Genomic DNA, 9839 nt, shown 5'->3' with positions numbered 1-9839 from the left:
ATAAATCTCAAATGTAGGTACACACGGGGGTAGTGTGAGTAGAGAATTTTTTTTTATAAAGATAAGAATAGTAATAATAAAGAAAAGTAAAAAATAAAAATAAAAAATAATATAATAAAAATAAAAATGAATATAAATAGATTAAAATAGATAAAAATACGTAAAGATACGAATAAGTATGGAAATGAGAATAAATATAATTATCTGTATGTTGTGGGGGTAAATTGTAGGACTGTGTTTTCCCTCTTGGCGGGGGCAAGAAAGAGGGTGGGGTGGTGAAGATAACGGGTAAGTGTGGAATCTTGGAGTGGTCAATATTAATACATACCCATAGATGTGCTTGATATAAAATAAGCTACGTGGTTGGTGCGCGTGGGCGCACAAATGTGTGTCTGTAGGTATTGTAGGACAAGAGTATAGTTTGGAATTACAAGATGGTTTCACTAATCTCATTTAATCCAAAGGGGGTTAGGGTGTCCAGTTGAAATATCCAAAATACTTCTCGTCTCTGTAGGCTGGTGAATCTGTTGTAGGGGTTTGTTGGTACGTAGTCAATGGGTGTGATTTTTATCGCGTGTTTGTCTTTTTCTACTGTGGTCATGCAGTGTCTGGAAATGCTATGTTTCATGCTCTGTTTCCGTATGTTATATCTGTGTTGGTTTAATCTACAATGTAATGGCTGTGTGGTGCGGCCCACATATTGGAGGCCGCATTGGCATTCGATCAGGTAGATGACATAGCTGCTTTTGCAGGTGAGGTTATGTTTGATTTTGAAAGTGGCACCGTTTTTTGTTGATGTGAAGGTTGTACTTTTGTGTGTAATGGTATTACAACAAAGGCAGCGTCTTTCGTTACATCTATAGCTGCCTGTTATTTTCTGTGTTGTATGCTTTTTATCTCCCGTGTCTCGTTTTGATTTGTTTGCGGCCACGGTACAAAATCAATTTTAACAGAAGCCACATTTTACAGGTACAATTTTAACAGAAGCCACATAGATTTTTTAGACATCTCAATCACCATCACAAACAACACCATCATCACAAAAACTTTCTTCAAACAGGTAGACACAAACAGCTACATACATTACAAAAGCTTCCACCACAAAAAATGGTTACAGAACGTGCCATATAGTCAATACAAACGGGTCAGACGCAACTGCACAGAGGACACAGATTTAAAAAAACAAGCTAAAATCCTACAAAAACGTTTCATTGAAAAAGGGTACCCAAAAAGTCTCGTTACAGACGCATATAAAAGAAGTATTAAAAATACGCAAAAAGATTGCCTGACCAAAAAAATGACAGAGGAAAATGTAACACAAACAGAACGACATCTCAACCTCATCACACAATACAATACATCCAATAATGACATACGCATAATATTAACAAAACATTGGCACATTCTGAAACAAGACCCTTATCTCAAAAAATACCTACCTAACAAACCAATTATTACATACAGAAGAGCCCCCACAATCAAAAGTACCGTGGCCGCAAACAAATCAAAACGAGACACGGGAGATAAAAAGCATACAACACAGAAAATAACAGGCAGCTATAGATGTAACGAAAGACGCTGCCTTTGTTGTAATACCATTACACACAAAAGTACAACCTTCACATCAACAAAAAACGGTGCCACTTTCAAAATCAAACATAACCTCACCTGCAAAAGCAGCTATGTCATCTACCTGATCGAATGCCAATGCGGCCTCCAATATGTGGGCCGCACCACACAGCCATTACATTGTAGATTAAACCAACACAGATATAACATACGGAAACAGAGCATGAAACATAGCATTTCCAGACACTGCATGACCACAGTAGAAAAAGACAAACACGCGATAAAAATCACACCCATTGACTACGTACCAACAAACCCCTACAACAGATTCACCAGCCTACAGAGACGAGAAGTATTTTGGATATTTCAACTGGACACCCTAACCCCCTTTGGATTAAATGAGATTAGTGAAACCATCTTGTAATTCCAAACTATACTCTTGTCCTACAATACCTACAGACACACATTTGTGCGCCCACGCGCACCAACCACGTAGCTTATTTTATATCAAGCACATCTATGGGTATGTATTAATATTGACCACTCCAAGATTCCACACTTACCCGTTATCTTCACCACCCCACCCTCTTTCTTGCCCCCACCAAGAGGGAAAACACAGTCCTACAATTTACCCCCACAACATACAGATAATTATATTTATTCTCATTTCCATACTTATTCGTATCTTTACGTATTTTTATCTATTTTAATCTATTTATATTCATTTTTATTTTTATTATATTATTTTTTATTTTTATTTTTTACTTTTCTTTATTATTACTATTCTTATCTTTATAAAAAAAAATTCTCTACTCACACTACCCCCGTGTGTACCTACATTTGAGATTTATTTCATCTCCCCTTGTTATGACCATTGGTTTTATAAACCTCTCGCCCCGCCCACACGCGGTGTATATACAGAAAGACCAGCCCATACCCCTGCTACACTAATAACCCCTCTATAGATGCCTACACATGCTGCGGCATGTAATATATCCATATGAATCTAAGCCAGAAACGCGAACAATCGTTTATACCCCTTACACATCAACTATCTCAACAAAGAACCACACATATACTGGGGGAATACTAATAACTACTTTTAAGTCTGACAGATCAACCCACTGGAGACCCTAAACAGCACCCGAGCCACACCACTCACTTCTGTACAAGACAGAACGCAGCAGACCAGCGCTACCCGAGCCCCGCCCACCACAAGGACGGACATACCAAGCAAGCGAGGATATTAACACGGCATCACGAGAACCAGCGCACCGCCCACAAAATACGTCATCTAAGCCCTCCCAGATGACGCAAGGACAGTCGGCCCACACACCAATAAGAGAGGCAGGAGCACTACAGTCCGACCGCCTTCTTTAAAACGTCAGCATAACTAAGCCAGCCCAGACACCAACGAGTGTGACAACCAGGAGTGTGACGTCACCACCCCGCCCACGCCAGGTCCTACAACAACCGACTGGTAATATATACATAGCCAATAATATGCCAGCAAGCACCATAGCAACGTTTGACAACAAAAGCACGTGCAGACACGCCCCCCGCCGGCGCTCTAACGCCCACAGAATCCCGTTTTTGCGCCAAAAAAACCCCAATAAAAAGCACAGTAAAACCCCCATTGAACAGACCCATTGTCCTGATGAAGGGGGCAGTCCGCCCCAGAAACGCGTAGACTTTTATTAAATAAAGAACCAACTTTATTTTATTCACCTGAGTCCTGTCTTCTGCAGCAGCGCCGTTAAGGTTCTATATATATATACATATATATATTTTTGTTCACCATCCACCACTATCCAATTCCGGACACCGTACTCCACGGCTACCGGCAAGAACCTAGGCAGCAGCAGCAGTCACCCCCGCAAGCTGGACGGGCCTTACTACCAGCTAAAGCGATCCAGAGGAGTTGTGCCTTCTCACAACCATACACGGTAAGCGCAATCAGTGCTTTGGTGGTTTTTATAAAAATACCACACGGTTTTACACACGAGGCGCTGCCTCCTGTTTTTTCTCTCTTTTTTTCTCTCTTGTTTTATCTGCTAAAATCCTCAGGCGTACATACACAGTGGCCAAACTTGAGAACATGGAAGAAGACTCAGTCACAAAGCAGATTAAGGCATGAAAATGGAGCTCAGGAATGCACAGAATAGCCAATCTCAAGCACCAAAGCTAGTTAGTGTAACTAGTGCAAAACCAGAAGATACTTCAGTTACAGCAGAGGCAGCCAATAGCCCCTGAAGTGGAAGAACCTTCTTAGGACAAAATGACAGAAAGGAATAAATAGTTATTGCAGAGGCTGAAGTTCCGAAATGAAGAAATTGAAAATATTATGGAGCTCTGTAAAAAATGATTTGTACAAACAAAAATTGGCTCTATTTGAAGCTGCAATTAGAAAGAAAATGTATAATACATCTGAGATACTTCTCATTGACTCTCCAGATTCTCCTTTTGATTTTGTTCCCCCAAGCCTAAAAATCTATGCCGAACTTCAGAAAAGTCTGCTACAGTTTTTTTGGAAGACCTATCTCAATCTAAGGAGCCTGGAGATGACTTAAGTGACAAAAAGTGGATTCCTAGCAAAAATTATAAACCATCCAAGAAATGAAGAAAAATAAGCAGAACTACTCATAGAATTGTTACTGTTACCCGACTAAATGCCGTAACAAGGATATCTTCTCTGTTGATACCAAAAGCAAAGATCAATCACAACAGACCAAAAAGTCAATGAAGATGGACTACCCTGGAGATGTAACAGTTGGAAACTCGTTTTTCACACCACCTTGCATTACTCCCACCAAAAAGGTTCTGCAGAAAATAGGTGACATAGGCCAGGTGCTGTCCATGAAGCTGCAGCGCAAACCAAACTTTGACCCTGGGGGACTGACTACAGAAGCACAAGAGAATCAAACATCCGTACTGAAGAGAAATAAGAAAGTGCTTTGCAACAGTAATAACTAGTGTTGATCGAGCATGTTCGGCCAAACAACAGTTCGGCCTGAGCATCTCGATGCTCGGCACATGTTGATATTCGGCCAAATACCGCATGTGCTCGAGCACAATGCGCGAGTCTCCTCCCCGCATGTTTGATGGCTGCTACATAGCCAATACACGTGCAGGTAAGTACTGCCCTTCACTGTAATGCCGTAGCCGTGTTGCCATGTTGGTTACTGGCATTATAGTGATTGGCTGGCCAGAACGCGTCATCGGGTGCTATATAGCACCTGATGACACGTGTTCGGCTCAGTGTTAGTCAGGGAGAGCTGTGCTGAAGAAGGGAAAGATAGTGTACGGAGTGAATTTATATATTCTTTAAGTTGAAAAACTTGTCAGAGACCCGAAAGTCCTTTTACGGACTATTGTTGTGTGTGGTAGCCGCAATATATATTTTTAGCGCAACGTGCGCTAAATTGCTAAAACTTTAAAGACCCAAAAGTCCTTTTAAGGACTATTGTTGTGTGTGGCAGCAGCAATATATTTTTTTAGCGCAACCTGCACTAAATTGCTAAAGCTTTACAGACCCAAAAGTCCTTTAAAAGACTCTAGTGTGTGGCAGCAATATCTATTTTTAGAGGATCCTGCACTAAATAGCATGCAATAGTTAGGCCACTGCAGACAGCGACATTATCTGCGCTACATCTCCTGTGTAACCTGCACGCATCCAAAAACATCTGTGACATCCAGTATACTTTTTCTGTAGACGGTGTCTGCTGTGGGCAGTGACATTACCTGGAGTACATCTCCTGTGTAATGTTTCCACATCCCAAATACCTGTGACATTCCCTGTAATTTTATATTAGCCGCTGTTGACATCAGCGACATTATCTGCTGTAATTCTCCTGTGTAATGTTTCCACATCCAAAATACCTATGACATTCCCTGTAATTTTATATTAACCGCTACTGACATCAGCGACATTATTTGCGATATTTCTCCTGTGTAACATTTTCACATCCTAAATACCTGTGACATTCCCTGTAATTTTTTTATTAGTCGCTGGTTACATCAGCAACATTATCTGCTGTATTTCTCCTGTGTAACGTTTCCAGATCCCAAATACCTGTGACATTACCTGTAATTTTTTATTAGCTGCTGGTGACATAAGCGATATTATCTGCGGTATTTCTCCTGTGTAATATTTCCACATCCCAAATACCTGTGACATTCCCTGTAATTTTATGTTAGCCGATGCTGACATCAGCAACATTATCTGCGGTATTTCTCCTATGTAATGTTTCCACATCCCAAATACCTGTGACATTCCGTGTAATTTTTTATTAGCCGCTGGTGAAATCAGCGACATTATCTGCGGTATTTCTCCTGTGTAACATTTCCACATCCCAAAAACCTGTGACATTCCCTGTAATTTTATATTAATCGCTGCTGAGATCAGCGACATTATCTGTGGTATTTCTCCTGTGTAACGTTTCCACATCCAAAATACCAGTGACATTCCCTGCCATTTTTTATTAGTCGCTGGTGACATCAGCGACATTATCTGCGGTATTTCTCCTGTCTAACGTTTCCACAACTCAAATACCTGTGACATTCCCTGTAATTTATTTTTAATCAGCCGCTGCTGACATCAGCGACATTATCTGCGGTAATTCTCCTGTGTAACATTTCCACATCCCAAAAACCTGTGACATTCCCTGTAATTTTATGTTAATCGCTGCTGAGATCAGCGACATTATCTGCGGTATTTCTCCTGTGTAACGTTTCCCCATCCAAAATACCTGTGACATTCCCTGTAATTTTTTATTAGCCGTTGGTGACAGCATTGACATTATCTGTGGTATATCTCCTGTTTGACGTTTCCACATCCCAAATACCTGTGACATTCCCTGTCATTTTTTATTAGTCGCTGGTGATGTTGTCACATCTGTGACAGGTCTCAGAAGGTCTGAAAGATTATCTACGCATTAGTGATCTAACAGCCTCTTTTGGTTTCACTTTGTATGTGTGTGTTGCTGGTATGTCCACACCTCCTGTTCAGGTGTGGATCATGTGACCTTTACCTCACCCTATTTAGTCTGACTTTTCCCATCACTCCTTGCTTGGGATAGCTTAATTTGGTTTTTTAAAAGCTGGAGTGTGGTTCGTGTTGAAGTCCTGTTCATCCATCATTCTCTGAAATTAAGTGTTCCGCTTGTTGTCTTTTGTATCCCCCCCCCCCCCCCGTTGTTTACTAGGCCTCAGTAAGATGCTAGTTCCTTCACCAGGGAGGGAACGGGTGGTCTCTGCCCTGTCATTATCTTTAGGGCATCTGAGGGTCACCAGGGTTTTCTAGGTTCCTGTGTATGGATATCTCTACCATCGAGAGGTGCCCATACGGATAGGAGTTAGGGCCAGGAGCAGGGTTTTATAGGTGGTGACCCTTTTCCTTTCCTAGCGGTGTGGCCTAGTGTCTTTCCCCTTCCTTCTTGTTGTCTTTTGGTGTTCTCCCCTACTACATCTGTGACAGATATCAGCGACCTTATCTGCACTATTTCTCCTGTGTAACGTTTCCACATCCCAAATACCTGTGAAATTCCCTGTAATTTTATATTAGCTGCTAGTGATATCAGCGATATTATCTGAAGTATTTCTCCTTGTAATATTTCCACATCCCAAATAATTAAATAATTGTGACATTCCCTGTAATTTTATATTAGCCACTGCTGACATCAGCGACATTTTCTGCAGTATTTCTCCTGTGTAACGTTTCCACATCCCAAATACCTATGACCTTCCCTGTAATTTTATATTAGCTGCTAGTGATATCAGCAACATTATCTGTGGTATTTCTCCTGTCTAACGTTTCAACATCCCAAATACCTGTGACATTATTATTAATATTATTATTTATTATTAAAGCGCCATTCATTCCATAGCGCTGTACATATGAGAAGAGGTATACATAATACAGACAATTGCACTAATCATAAACAAGACGAGTTACAAACTGGTACAGAAGGTGAGAGGACACTGCCCGTGAGCGCTTACAATCTACATGGTATGGAAGAAGGACACAGTAGGTGTGGGTGAAGTTGGTCATGGCGGTATAGAGGCAGCATGGTCACTGGTTGAAGGCTTGTCTGAAGAGGTGAAGTTTTAGGTTTCTAGGATTCCACTGTAGGTGAGAGTCTGATATGCTGGGGTAGTGAGTTCCAGAGTATGGGGGATGCACGGGAGAAATCTTGAAGTCGATTGTGGGAAGAGGCGATAAGAGGAGAGGAGAGAAGGAGGTCTTGTGAGGATCGGAGAGTGCGTGTAGGGCTGTATCGGGAAAGTAGCTCAGAGATGTAGGGAGGGGACAGGTTATGGACGGCCTTGTATGTATTTGTTAGTACTTTGAAGTGAATTCGCTGGGCAATGGGGAGCCAGTGAAGGGATTGGCAGAGGGGACAGGCAGAGGAGTAATAGGGTGAGAGGTGGATTAGTCGGGCAACAGAGTTGAGGATAGATTGGAGGGGTGAAAGAGTGCTAGATGGAAGGCCACAGAGGAGAGTGTTGCAGTAGTCTAGGCGGGAGATGATGAGGGCAGGTATAAGCATTTTCGCAGATTCAAAGTTAAGGAAAGCACGGATGCGGGAGATGTTTTTGAGTTGGAGGCGGCAGGTGGTGGAAAGGGCTTGGATGTGTGGTCAGAAGGAAAGGGCAAAATGCAAGGTCACTCCAAGGCAGCAGACTTGGTTGACCAGGGAGAGTGTGCCGCCATTGATCGTGATAGATAGGTCTGTTGGGGGGGTTGAGCAAGATGGGGAAAAAATTATGAATTCTGTTTTATTCATGTTAGGTTTTAGAAAGCGAAAGGCGAAGAAGGATGATATAGAAGATAGACATTGTGGGATTCTTGATAGTAAGGTGGTGATGTCTGTGTCATGGAACCATGAACCAGACGTACAACAAGAGATAAGTGGAAATAAGAAGGCTTTATTGAAAATCAAGCTGTAAGGCAAAAGTCCAAACGGATGGCTAAACCGAAGCAGGGTCTTGCGAAGCCAGAGGTCAGGAACCAGAAGGGTAGTCAGACGAAGCCTGGATCAGGAACCAGCAGGGTAGTCAGACGAAGCCTGGATCAGGAACCAGCAGGGTAGTCAGACGAAGCCAGGATCAGGAACCAGAAGCAGCAGCAGTCTTAGAAGCATGTGAACACAGGAGGACCAAGCAAGGAACTGAAGCCACAGACCTCCTATATATATGAGCTAGGCATCCAGCTCCTCCCAGTGGGAAGGAGAAGCCGCAGGGTGGGAGGCTACAAGAAACCCAGAAACCAAGATGGCCGCCAGCACATGTCAAACGAAGGAGAACAGCAAGAAGGTAAGACCATGACAGTCTGGACCAGAGAGGTAGATTTGTGTGTCGTCAGCGTAGAAGTGATACTGAAAGCCATGGGACACTATGAGCTGTCCCAGGCCAAAAGTGTAGATAGAGAAGAGCAGAGGTCCTAGGACAGAGCCTTGTGGGACACCAACAGAGAGGGAATGAGACGAGGAGGTGGTACGGGAGTGGGAATTGCTAAACGTCCAGTCTGTGAGGTATGATGTGATCCAGGAGAGGGCCAGGTCAGTGATGCCAAGGGATGAAAGAGTTTGCAACAGAAGGGAGTCGTCAAGAGTGTCGAAGGCAGAGGACAAGTCAAGGAGAAGGAGGACAGAGTATTGTTTCTTGGTTTTGGCTGTTAGTAGGTCATTGGTGACTTTGGTAAGGGCAGTCTCAGTCAAGTGGTGGGGTCGGAAGCCAGATTGTAGGCAGTCAAAGAGGGAGCAGGAGGAGAGGTGAGAGGACAGTTCAGAATGGACATGTTGTTCAAGTAGCTTTGAGCATACGGAAGAAGTGATATGGGGTGATAACTGGACAAAGAAGATGGGTCAAGTGAAGGCTTTTTGAGGATGGGTGTAATAGTAGCATGTTTAAAAGCAGAGGGGAACACACCAGAGGTTAGTGATAGGTTGAATAGATGAGTTGGGATAAACACTGTGGTGAGGTTAGGGATTAGGTGGGATGGGATTGGGTCAAGTGCACAGGTGGTCAGATGATATTTGGAGACTAGAGTGGAAAGTTTTTCTTCTGTAATGGTGGAGAAGCGGGTTTTGGGAGAATAGGACCGAGCAGTTGTGTAGAGGGTCTGTGGGGACTGTGTAGTGAAGCTTTCTCTGATGTTGACTATCTTTTGTTTGAAATATTTGGCAAAGTCCTCAGCTGAGAAGAGAGGAGAGGGTGGGGGCACGGGGGGGACGGAGAAGGGAGTTAAAAGTGTTAAAAAGTTGTTTAGG

The sequence above is a fragment of the Bufo gargarizans genome, chromosome 3 (genome assembly GCF_014858855.1).
Source record: "Bufo gargarizans isolate SCDJY-AF-19 chromosome 3, ASM1485885v1, whole genome shotgun sequence".
NCBI lineage: Eukaryota > Metazoa > Chordata > Amphibia > Anura > Bufonidae > Bufo > Bufo gargarizans.
The sequence above is the reverse complement of the archived record's forward strand: the minus strand, read 5'-3'. Positions refer to the sequence as shown.